The 13,767-nt window shown below is 35.3% G+C and overlaps 1 long non-coding RNA gene across 1 annotated transcript; it reads left to right on the top strand.

Moving 5' to 3' along the window:
- Positions 1-10,055: 10,055 nt before the first annotated feature.
- On the top strand, positions 10,056-11,192 carry LOC135145305 (uncharacterized). Its single transcript, XR_010283400.1, has 5 exons — positions 10,056-10,127; positions 10,279-10,350; positions 10,419-10,490; positions 10,748-10,819; positions 10,938-11,192. It is a non-coding gene; the product is annotated as an uncharacterized LOC135145305 (long non-coding RNA).
- Positions 11,193-13,767: the final 2,575 nt, after the last annotated feature.

The following is a 13,767-nucleotide window of genomic DNA, read 5'->3' as shown; positions in this document are numbered from 1 at the left end:
AGTAGCCTCTTCGCTATACATGAGTCAAAACAAGCTTGCCCCGCCCGATGACGGAGGCGCCGTGAATTATTTGAAACTATGCCTTACGCCATTGCTATATAATTTATGAACGGCTTATTGCCTCGGTACACCAATCAAAAACTCGCAAAAAAAAGCTAATGTCCCAATTATTAGCCAGCGCTCGTTAGCGCCCACCGCTCAGTAGGCCCCTAGAGTTAGTGTACGTATAATAAGGGAGGGCGAGAGGTAACAAGGTACGTATTAATATTTATAACTTAAATTAAGATATGTTATATAATTTTGTTATCAAAATTTATATAAAAAAGATAATAATATATTAATATCTAGCATTTTTATCTCATATTGAAAGGAATGATTAAGTAGTTTGAGTATGAACATTATTTTACCCCTCCAAAAAGCATGTATAGGAGAATGGGAAACTTCCTTTCTCGATGCTCGCGCATGTGTCAGCGTTTTATCTTTTTAAATATCCTCAACGCTTGTCTTGCGGGAGCATCCTTCGTTGCCATGTGGTCACAGCGATCTAGCATACTTGGTCATCATCTAAGGTTAGGTGGATCGAACGACCAGTGTTATACCTCAGCTTAGGTGGTTGGGCTCTGCGTAGAAGAACTAACTCTTGGCTATCCTCGGCGCTTTCCTGTACCCCCTAGTTGTAAAGATGATAAATAGTTTCTACCTCTTTCTATTGTATTATATTTTATTGTATTCTATCTTAGTTAAAGTTGTGAAGCAAGTTGTTTCACCTTGGTGTCTCAAACCTAACACAGGGAGCCAAGATAAGGTTATAAATATTGCTTACCAAGGCTTGTTTAAAACTTTGAGCTTCGGTGTATTAGCTTAGAATGAGATATAAAGCTTAACTTACAAAGAATGTACTATACATGACGAAAGTCTCAAGATATGACTAACGGTCCAAGGTCCGTGACAGAACACGTTCCTAATACTCCCATTGCGAGCCCAACCTACGCAGGCGCCCCGGTTAACAACTATATAAAGCATGGTCTTACCAGCTGGGATCACAGTCAAGTATCAGTTGCGTCACAAGCTCGTGCACCGGTAAAGCGCACGAGAGAAAGTGCCCAACAAAGAGCAAGTTAATTAACTTGCTCTCTTAATACGGTGTTTTTAAGCATCTAAGTGTTGTACACTCCTTTAGAAAAGTAACGATTCAACACAACAACGGCATAGGTTACTATCTTTTAAGCGACCCGAAGAAGGTCGGCCCTAAGGTGAAATTCGTCGTGGGACTCTACCTATAGGATCCGCGATTTAACTTCAAAACTTCACCCGATGATGTACGTGTCGGACGCCATCCAAGGGTACACGGCAAGTGAAATGAAGTCACTATATTGAAGGATGCTGGATAACAATATTTCGAACTTCTTGACTTGACTTGAGCTGAAATTATACAGTAGGCTCTCGTAATTAATAATTCTATCTCTTCAACTAAATGTTCGGAACACAGTCGACAAGAACATGGCGATCGTGCTTGTAAGAGAAAGTGGTCAGAGTTACCGTGCACTTTGATAAGTCCTAGGAGAGAATGGTCTAGTCTAACAGTCAAAAGTCCTGGATCAATAGATTACTCTTGAAAATGAGAAAACTAACAAGTCACTTGAGATCCTTAAAAAAGGTCCCATCCTTTTGAGTTCATTAAGAATTATGACGAACCGTGTTAGGCTAGAAATGGTTTACAGCTTAGCTGTCAGCTTACGAATATTCTCTCGATAATCAGATCGATGTTGATATACTAGAATTATTGCCTACTGAACCGTTTTTTTCTTAAGCAAAGGTGTAGGTAGGTCCTTCGACACTTTGCGTAATTTAAGGCTAAGTGGTAGCAATGCCTGCATCTGGAGTGAATAGGTGCGTCTGAAAGCCTGTGGTGTTTTCTTGAACTATATCTTTGTTTTTTACCATTCGGAACTCTGAAGGTTGCTGTCATGGGTATTATAGATAACACTATTTGCATCGATTCTAGATGCTTTAGGATTAGCTTGATTTCGGTTTTGAAATAGCACTCAATCCTTTTATCACGCTAAAAATTGCTTTAGTTCCAGCAAAGTGAGATGTTTATTAACTAAATCATAACGTTTTTAATTAGATTGGCTCGGTTTGACTTACTTTGTGCTACATCGAGCGGAATACTTGTATAGCTTGTTGTGGTGCGCTAAAGAGTGCTTACTTCTCTTAAACGTTAGCATCTTAGAATAGCATTAGGAACTTACAGTATACGAATAGTATTATTTACTAGTGTATACTATTTTAAACGTGAACGATCCCGACCTAATACGCCTCTGCGAAAGCACTCAGTCATTTGGACAGTTCACGATAACCCTACGGGAGAAGGGACTGGAGAATAATAATTCCTTAACCTCCTCAAGGAGGTGAAGTTAAAATCAGACCGTTTAAAGTGCTTCTAAATTTTGAGAGTAGCATACCAATGTTAAAAAAAAGATAAAACATCCTTGAAAGGTCATGCCGTCAAGGGCCCACCGACCTTATGTTTTATAAGGATATTGGTGTTCGTTTTTTTAAAAGTAAAGTTTATTAGTTCAAAACATAACCCTTGACCTAACACATGGTAAAATACGAAACCCGGCCTTTAATTACTAAACTGGCCACCTTACGCCGCTTGGAAAAAGTTATTTGCTTATCAACACTACAACTTGTGACTTTCATACTACCCTTTAAAGCCATGGCCAGGGTATTCGTAAAATTTTGAAGTAGCCTTAAGCTCGGGAACATAGAATAAGTGATGTCTGGCAAGAAGGATTAATATAAGGATGTTTTGCCGAACGACTAGAACAAGATTAATTAAAAATAACCTTTTCAATTAGTACTGTATTAGAATTAAACGTGGGTTAAATTACTAATATTTTATAAGTTGTGCTAATGTAGTCGATAATAAAACTAATATAAAAGGTTATTTCTATATTAATACTTAAAAAAGAATAAATTATATTAAATAAGAAAGCTTGTACTGATTAAGTATAAAGTAAGGGAGCTGTTTATGAACTGTCAGTATTTATTCTTCTTGTAGTCGGTAGTGCATAGAGCATTAAAAAGTTTATCACCAACAAGAATTTTTTCTTATAAGTACATTGGTCGTGGTAAAATAAAGCTTATTTTAATAATGCATACGCGAGTCACAAAGGACAGTATGATCGAGAGTAACTTTACTATAACAATTAAATTCTTTAAGTAAATCTAAATTTTATCAAGCAATTGCTTACATTTGCTTGAAAGATTCATAAATGTATCAAGTCCAATTTCTCTGATATTATTAACCCGCAGATCTCTGTTGCATTAGCGTCAACTTTTAAAAAAGTCAAACACAGAGTAACTATTCACAATAATAAATATTATTATTAATTATAGTTTACATATAAGTCAGTGCGTTAAGTTTCTTTGAAGTGGTTAGAACAAAACGGATCTGAGTTTTAGCAAAATCTTTGTACGCCATGTACCAAAATAAAAAAAATAGTAAATTCAATTTATGCAACAGAAACTTTTTTGTACAATTTTAAAATATAAAATTTTTAAGTGACAAAAGAAATTTATTTTGTAGGAGTTGTATACCTGGGCTGTGTGTTTAGGGTTATTGTTCTGCATAAAGGTAACATATTACCGAATAATTGCACTTCCATGCTCACCGCATTAGTTTTCAAGATTTGAAAATAATTTTTTTTGCGCTTGATCCCAATAATTTTGTCCAAATCTTTGAAGCAGGCAAAAGAGAAACAACCCCAAACAAACACGGAGTTTAACTCTCATTACTTATTTGCCATCCTCGGGTTAAAAGTAATCAGTTTAATGTGAACTCCTTTAGGTCTTGGTGTTATAGATTCAAGTTTTATATTGCTTGATAAGTATCTTAGCCTTAATAGGAGTTAGCCTAGGGATAAGGCACTAGTTTTTGGAGGTATTTAAAAAATTCGAGTCTTTTTCTCCTATTAGTTTCCATAGTAGCATTACGCACGATTTCAAAGCCTACATAACAAGCTAATTAACCTTTATAGAAGGTTAGTTAGCCCTTCAATTGTATAATGGTATTATCTTTGTTCATAACAAAATAATTTGAGGTTCAATTCCTCCTTGAAATAAACTTCTTGTGTAGTTAAGTGTTATAACATTACTCCTTCATAGTAAGATTAAAAGTTTGATTCCTAGTGGGCAGCAGAGGTACCTAGGGAACAGGTACTTGGCTTTACAATGGGTGACAAGCCGTCATGGCAACCTTTCTCTCGTTCTACTCAGGGGTATTATTGCTCAACCTTGCATCGAAGGCTCGATAGTCTAAATTTTTTTTCTTAGTTGGGTGATTAATATCATCTTATATTGGTCTACTATTTTAACTAACGCCTCAATACTACCTTACTCATTTCCATACTATTCATGTGGTTTAGAGATAAACGATACCTTTCTGATGGAAACCTGTATAATATGACTTGGAGCTGGTTTGTAAGAATGGCTGTTCGTATCGATTCCACTGGTTCTGTAATAGAATTGATGGGTATTTTAAATAATAAATTGAAACTATGGTACCTTCCATAGCTAAACTCTAGGTTAAAGGATAAACTTTGCTCATAATTGTGATAAATGCTTTATGCTCGGTTCGAAAACACTATTATTAAAGATGGTTTAAATCTTTTTTGAGCTAGACAAAAAAAAATTAATTATCTGATAATAAAACTTTACGAAATTCAGTCAATAAGGAAAGAAATCAATGAGTATTATGGGCTTTGTTTAACTTAATAGTAGGCACTTCCATTTGCATAGTACATACTAAACAATCTTTTAGATTCTACTTTAATTATCAACAGTGATATTAAAATTATGGGCAACCCTGTCCCAGTAGCTAACCGTGTGCTATCCAGGTGATTTTAGAACAATAAGTAAGCAGACGAATCGAACGTCCTTCCTAGTCAAACTAGGATTCTTATTGCTTAAATAACCTTTTATAATTTTCAGCTAAGTTAAAATTTAAATAAAAGAGCTCAAGGAGGAATCATCGATGCTTTCGCTAACTTTGAAACATTCATGCTTGTAGGCCATAATTAAAATACTAAACCAAGGAGACAATTTTTGAGGATTTATCAGTGTAACTGAATCAAATAGATCTCTTATATTCAAATAGAGGTTATCGAGACGTTTTCCCAATAGATTTTTATTACTAGCACATCTTCCTAGGCCTAACTTATACAATATCTGCTTCACTGGGTAATAAGTGTTATCCTCCCTATATTAGTTAAGGCTTGACAAACTCGGGACAATTGTTCTTCAAAATAGGAAAACTAAAACTCGAGCATATAATAGTGGGTTCTTTCTTTGTCCTTGTAGCCACTGGACGTAAAATAGTTCTAATGAGGTAGCATTCTTATACTTACTCAGAATAAGTTTCATAAGTAGTGCTGAAATGAGTGCGATCTTGCATACTATTAGAATTTATGAGGGCGAGGTTATATACGCGACCAAGGAGAGTCGCGTCGGTGGGAACTCGAATCCACGTTTTTGAGTATGCACGTCACTGCTCTTAACCGCTGAGTTACGACGACAGCTCTCGATCCCGGTGTGATGGTTTTACGTATATAACCTGTTAGATGCAAACTTCCCCTGTTACATTGAAAACTAGAAGAACTTTTGAGCATGTTTTGACTGTTTTGTTAAGTGACTCATGTCCAACAAGACTAGGTTAAGAGTCATTCTTTGAGACTTGGAACTGAATCTAGAAACAACGCGATATGCAAGTGTTAAGGGTAGGCGAAACTTACTAAGTTAGGCATATAAGCTAACCTGCTCAATACTAGCCTTTTTGATCCTTTGAAAGAATAATAAAGGAACGCTATTAGGTAATTAAAGCTACTGGTTATAAGAATTATTTATAAATTTATTAGTGTCATTTTTGATAATAAAATGAATACTCTTCCTCTCTTGTGACCGCGCTTTTTGGGGACATGCGCGCAGGCAACCTTTTCTATCGCCGCGACCACAGCAAGGTTCCCGTCGGCGATCCTTAAAAAATATAAAATTTTCTGCTGTGTAGATTCTGTTAGCTAATATTTTGCGAGCTACGTGATAGCCAAGTACATCTTTAGTAGAACAAGAATTTCTTTCTAAAGGTAAGCGAGCGAACAAGATCTGACCTATATATAGGTGTCTGACTCTGCAATTATTCCTCGCGTCTTCCTGTAGGTAGAAATATCGAAGGTTAAAAAAAGGTTACCAACCGCAGGAGAAAAAAAATACATATTAAATGCAATTCCTCCTCCCTTTGGCCATGCTGCCCTCTACTGGGGACAAGGTTTATTAATGTCCGTGGGCTAATGCAACTCTCTAATGATCTAGATAATAACCAACGTTCAACCGGGATTATGGTGACTTCCTTTGGGTACTGGAGGACTGAGCGTTAGCTTGCACTGCGGAGTGCTATAGGTGCCCGAAGCACGTGTCGAAAGATCTGCTCTTTCAACTGGTAAAAACTCTTTGTCAGCGTAAGTTTAGAGGCAGATGCTACATCCCCTGTATCCTAACGGCTAGATCATCGCGTCTCGGGCTAAACTTAGCTACGAGTAAGTGAGACTGCAGACCTTGAGTGATGGCTTATGAAGTGTCAATTTTGACGCTTTCGCAAAGTATACTAGCGTCGCCTGTAGCCATTATCTCTTCTGAGAGGTAACCTAACAGGGTCTAGTAGAGCCTCGAGGGAATCCTTGGCAAAACTAGCAAAGTTTTTTGGGTAATTCTGCTTCTAGCTACCAAGTGCTTCTAAAAGAGTTCGCATGAAAAGACTCCTTGAATAAGTAACAGAAATTACACTGTTGCCTTTTCCCGGGTCATTGGCGCGGTTTTGAAGCAATTTCGGCTAAGTAACTGAAGAGAAATACGAACCGTGTGAGTCTGCATACTAGTGCTATGGAATACTACTCGAATAGAGTTGTATACAAATGGTACTGTTACAAACAGTGTGGTTTACTAGTATATATATATCGGCGCGGGTCTTAGTGGCATATGCAAAACATTAGAGATGGTTAGAAGCCACAGACAAAAACTTTAATAGCATATTAGTTCCGGTGCTTACAGGTGCGGAAGAGCAGGGATCATAAAACAATATTTATCAACTTTTCTTAGTTAATAAACTCGCCGTCAACGGTCAAGGGATCATAAAACTGGGTAACATAATGAAATTTAACGCAAAAGAGAAAATTTAAGAAAAGACGAGAAAACTAACCGTTTTATACCCTAATAACGAATGTATTATAAAGTGGAAGTATTTAATAGCGGAAAATACTAAATTCAATTATACGATAACCCGAGAAAGTGTCTGTGGAGACGGTGAGTTTGTTATTGAGGCTTTGTGTAAACACCTGCTAAGCAAAACCACCGGCGCCGTGGACGAATATAGTCAGTTAAATGTTATGGTAGACGACCATACGCAACTTCGCGACCAATAATAAAAATAATTGAACCTCTCCAGGTTTCTCTGAGGGTTAGGGTTTGTTACTTTTTGATTCATTATCCATATATTATATTCCTCTGTCGTTAACACGGTAAGTAGTTTGCTTGGGTAAAAAAACAGGATTAAAAAAAAGGATATTGCATGGGAGTACGTAGAAAACTACAGAAGGTGCTGCTGGCGTCCATGATTTTCCTAAAATGAAGTTATTATACACAGCTAAAGTAATTTTAACTAGCCAGAGTGCACAATAAACAGCATTGAGTTAAAGTGCTCCAAGTAACATTTAAAGGGATTGAAAAAGAATTATTTGTGCTTTAAGGTTTTATGAAAAGGAAGGATTTGCTGTTAAGCAGGTAAATACGAATGACCTGTCGTATGTAAGCTACGCGCCTTCACTATATACATACATGATAACGAGCACAACCTTATTAAATCACACAGTACTTTATAACTATACAATTGTAATAAATTATAATTTTATGTAGAAAATAAATACGCTATTTAGACTCGGATTCGGGTTTGTTCTGTTTATTATACTTAATAAAAAATAATAATAATAAAACTTGAACCACTTCAGTCAATTTAGTTCATATTCTAGAATTCAACAGTGTTTCCGGTATACCTCAAGAACATGCATTTTTATTGAATTACATGTAAAGAGTGCCAAGCTAATACGTAATTTACAATTATACTGTTGTTAATACTGTTTAAGTCAAGGTCAGCAAAAAACAAAAATGTAGCACAGTCGATATCTATTAGTTTTCAAGTGGGGCCTTTTACTAATTTAAAGACCGCTAGTTTAGATACGTTCGGTACAGCTATGCTTATCTGGTCTGCTTGGTTACATGTATGATCCCAGAAAATAAGTTATATATTTAAATAGAATATATAAAATTTATTTCTTTAAACTTAATGAAAAGTTATAAATCAGAAATTGTTTTAAATAAAAATAGATTGAAATTTTATAATAGTACAGTTTCTTTATATATAAAAGCATTAAACCCGGTAAAAAATGCAGAAAAAAGGTTTATTAATAAATTTAAAAAAAATTTGTAAGGCGTAGATAAGAACTTATTAAAGCTTACAAATTTCTAGTAAGTAACTATTTGTGGTTGGCCATAAACATAAGTAATAATTTACTATTATTTTTGTTTTACGCCATATATACATCGCGACTTTTCAATAAACGTTAAGTTGAATAGCCCACCAGACCTGAAGGTATTATTAATGAGTGGTTGGTCGTCTTTGATGGTTGAGTGGTTCTTTGGGAGGTTGGCCTAGTACACTTCATCACAATTGTAAATGTAGGGTTTACAAAAAGCCTTTAGATCCAGTAGAAGAGTAAAATGTAGAATTAAAACTAGACTGTTGTAAGATAAGCTCACATCCCTACAACTATTTATTAATTTTTGTAAGCCTCGGTACATCTTTAGTTGATTTTTATAATCCTTACGATGGGGCATCTACTTTTCGAGTGTGGAATTTAATAGACTTTAATTTATATTTTCAAGCACTTAACTCTGCTTTATAATACTTACCTCTATTTGAAGCCAAAAGACTATATTAATTATGTAATGTTTTTTCTTGGGAGTGATATTTTAAAGATCTCTATACAAAGAATAACATGCCTACGTCATTTAACTGCTCACCTTTAGCTTCAAAATAAAAGTTTCATTGTTTAGTGAATACTATTTGCGAGTTAAGACAGTTTAACAATGCTTTAGGAAGGAATAAGGCAAAATATTTTTTTTATTATAAAAACCGGGGACTAGTGAAGTAAAGAGGTTGACTACTTAGTATATAGTTCCGGTTTCTACTTTTTAAAGAGGTTAAGAAATATGAATGGTTAAATTAAAAAATTGTCTAAAACAGCCGGAAATTACTAACTGCAGTAATAAACAACCGAAAATATGCTTCTATTCTATTTCGCACTTTTTTCCCCAAGGGTTGCCCATTTACGTTGTCAAGAAACGATCGTCAACGCCGGCACTTTGTAAGTACACTTCGAGTACTTTGCACAAATTATTAAAAGGAAGGCAATTGATTTTTGTTGCGTGATAATTAAGTCTCAATATAATTTAAAATAATTTAATGTTCTATTTTTTTATGTTTATAAAGCTTTTTCCAACAAAGTGTATGAGATTAACCACTATTGATTGCTAATAAATTAACCCATTTTTACATACACAGACCCTATTTACAAATATTTATGTAATTTTTTGACTATTTCGGATATTGAAAAGGGACCGTTCAAGGTGCGACTTAACAACTTTTTCAAGCGACGGATGGCCCTTTGCTCTGATAAGCTTCTAAGTTATTATCTGACATAAACGGTATTTAAATTTTGTCCAGGCTGCGGTAGGGCTCTTGATAGTAATTGTAGAATTTTTGAACTGTAGCTTAAAAATTAATAACTTAGATATTGATATTTTTAATATACTGGGTCAATTGTTTCTTTGGTTTTTCAAGTTAAGAGTTCTTTACATCATTGCAATTTTTTGTGAATATATGAGATTTGATAAAGTTATACTAATATATATCGTTATCTAATTCCTAATAAATTTCTTAAAAGAAATTTATATGAAAACTAACTTACAATCATCAAAAGAGAATACTTACAAAGACTCAGGAATTTGACTAATTTGTAAGTAAACAATGGTCAAATTCCTACAAAATCAATTAACCACAAATGAAAGTATACTTTTAGTAAGATAAATTGGTAACAGTAATATCACTTACCTTACCTTAGAAATGCTTTCCCTATCCACCTTGACTTATTACACTTTTTAATTCAGGAAACGTAACAATAATATCATATCTTCAATAGAGGATGGTTCCTTTGCCGAACAAAGCGCATTGACAGAATTGTTAACCTTAATAACTAAATTTATTTTCTAATTTTTAGACTGACTGCTTTTGCCTTCTACAATTAAAGGGAGTTAAATAATAACCAACTCACTTCTATTGGAAATGCAATGTTCTCGCCCCTGAAAAACCTAATTTATCTGTAAGTTTGGTTAAAACTCTAAAAAAATAAGTGGTAGAATGGATAACAAAAGGAATCCATTTCTTGTAAAAAACTTATGTTTACTAATAATTGAATTCATTTGTAAGTCGAAAACTTTTAAAAATGTACTAATCCATTTTACCACAAATAAAAGTATACTTTTAGTAAAAAGTGTAAAAGTATCTACTTACCTTTTCTCTTTGCTTTATGAATGATTTACCGATATTCACATTAACTTATTACACTTTTTAATTCAGGGAACTTAGAAATAATCGCATCTCATCAATAGAGAGTGGTTTCTTTTCTTACCTAAGCGCATCGACAAAATTGTTAACCTTTAACTAAATTTATTTTCTTATTTGATGACTGATAGTCTTGTGTTGTGCATAATTCGTTGTTTTTTATTATTTTCTTTCCTATCTCTAACTATAATCTAATATCTCTAAGATTAATTACTCTTGATGAAAATTTTCTATGCTGCTCTCGTCTTCTTTATGAGAATTTAAATTATAAAAGTGAACGATGCACGTATGAGGGGGAAATTAACGAATACAACACTTTTGATAAAAACAAATGCATTGCTTTGAAGCCTACATGTCCTACTGCTCAAAGCACTCAAGCCACTAAGCCGGTAATTTCATTTCCTCCCTCACCAACTAGGGCGGCGGCAGCATGTAAAATTTCTAATTGTTATGTATTTCTAGCGCTAAGCTTAGTCTTTGCCTGGTTTTCTTAAGCATACATAATAAATTAGGTATTTTCACAAATTCGTTTTTTACCTAGTCTTTCTGTTCCCTTAAGTCTTATAAAACAAAGTGTTTCTCTGGATATATAAATTTGCGAATGATGACTACGAACTTCGGGAAAAAAGAAAGAGAACCCGTTTTATTGTCCTTAACGAAGAGGTAGTCATCATCTTTATTTTAAAGGCTTTGGCGGGTAGTCGGTAACTTAAGAACAGACTATTGAAAAAAGAATAACTTGGTGCTAACATCGAATTTGCACTGTGGAAACAAAAGTAAATAACCTATCATAGATTCTTATAGCTAAAGTTTAAGTTACAATCTCCAAAAATTGTCTACTAAAATATTATAATGTATTAATCATAATAGTTAAAATTTTGAACTGCATTGTTTACTTAGCTTATAAATATTACAAATATTAATGCTTATATTATTAATTCCAACTTTGGGACTAAAATTAATTAAAAAAATGAAATTAAAAATGGGTAATCATTTATCTAAATGTAAAGAACTGTAAGGTAAATAGTTAAAAAACCAAGAAAAAAATTGCAGAGTTGTGTCTCATTCACCTTCTTGATTTTCATTCTTGTTCTCGTCCTCGTAACTGATGCATATCGTTTCCAAACTCATTCTTTGCGATATATCTAATTGCTTAATGTTTTAAAAGAGCACAAGCTAATCTGTTTATTGGTGGTGATAGGCCCCAAGCTGAAAACGATGCGCAGAATTATCTTAGTTTTATATATAAAGCATTTCACTTGATTGAGGTGGCTGATTGGACCAAAAATAACATAAATATGTAAAAAAAAAAAGTCAGCGCCTTTGAAAATGCCATGCAACGGGCATAAATAATTAATTTTATCAGGATTTCTTTTAAATTGGATAGTTTAGATTTTAGAAGTTGTGGACACATTTTTGTGTCACTAATAATCCTGCAGGCAAACGGTATAAATTTTAATAGTAAAAAAGAAATTCTGTATAAAGTTAAAAAATAAAAAAACAAGACATTAGTTATCAACTATATGATCTCCTTGCAGAGTACAATTTAGTTGACACCGAATTTAGTTGACACAGTTTAATTAATCTCGTGTGTTTAATTTAATTTTTCGTATATATATTATATTTTACGATTAATAAAGTAGAGGTGATACCTATGCCAGCTCTACAAAGTGTCGAGGCAGAGGAATTTCCCTAGGTATAGCCGATCAGGCACCCGTTTCTGTAATCACTGTCTTCAAACCCCCTTGGGAGCTACTCCCGCCCTCCGGTTTGGACACCATCCTTGGGATTGTCTCTTCTACTGTTTTGTGCGGGGATCTTAATCGCCAAATCTGCATGGAACAGCCGAGCCGATAACTCGAATGGGCACACCCTTGGCCTACTCTGTTGAGAAAGCTGTCCGTGCTAGGTCCCCAGCAACCAACACACTTGGCGACTATAGGCACAATGGGCATACAGGATATTGCCTTACTTAAAGATATACGTCTCTCTACGGAAATTGAAGCGCTCCACGAGCTGTCCTCCGATCACTCCCCAGTTATTCTCGATTTAGGGGACGAGAAGGGCACATCAAAGACCATTTCCTGTATTTTTTAGTGACTGGGGAAAATATACAGAGGTACTAGAAACCACGCTGCCGCGGTGCAGTCATTACTGTCACGCCCCCTCCCCTGCCGGAAAAATGCTTTTGCCCTTTTCGTAACCGCACTAAACATGGCTCACACTACTGCCACGACAACTAGTGAAGTAACGAACTGCTCGATCGCCTGTCTGACGTACTAAAGACCCTTATCCGCCAACCTCGACTTCTTATTCGAGTAGCCATATTGTCGCAGAGCGCCCTCAAACCTGCTCTTAATCGACTTCACAGGTACATTATAAAAAAGCTAACGGTCCATTTTAACAATAAATGGAGAGCAAACCTGCATCGTATCTTAGAATCAGGCAGCAGAAGCCGTTCTTCCTTTTAGAAATTTGTTAAAAGGTTAAAAAATTGGGGGCTTGCACCACTACCACCCCTTTGTGAAGGAAATATAGTGGCCGAGAGTGATGGAGATATAGCTACGCTTCTTGCCTATGTTCTTGCTATTTAAAACGTGCCAGCTGCTTACTATACTGCTAATGATGATGCGTTCCTTTCTCTCTGCCGAGCTTACCTCTCCCCGTTAATTAGGAACTACTTAACCTAGTTAATGTTAACGAGGGGCAAGCAATTCTCGAAGCGCTACCTAAACGAAAGGAGCTTTGCCCCGATGACATCACTAATGAGATACTGAAGAAATGCCAGTGATAGGGAAGACCTATCTTTACCTCCTTATAAAATCTTCGACATTCTCCTTGGCGCCTTTCCGTTTCGATGGAAGACGGCGATCGTTGTGAGGCTACCAAAAACACTTGCACCAGAATCAGCAACTAGCAAGTACAGATCCATCAGCTTACTGTCAGCGGTCGGCAAAGGGGATGAGGCCGTTTTACTGCGCCGTCTTAAAGAAGTCGTTGACGCTTGGAATGCTTTACCAGAATTTCAGGTTGGA

Source organism: Zophobas morio, unplaced genomic scaffold, assembly GCF_036711695.1.
Source record: "Zophobas morio isolate AGI-343-1 ecotype UQ-CSIRO unplaced genomic scaffold, CSIRO_AGI_Zmor_V1 ptg000140l, whole genome shotgun sequence".
NCBI lineage: Eukaryota > Metazoa > Arthropoda > Insecta > Coleoptera > Tenebrionidae > Zophobas > Zophobas morio.
This window is presented reverse-complemented; position numbering and strand designations above follow the sequence as displayed.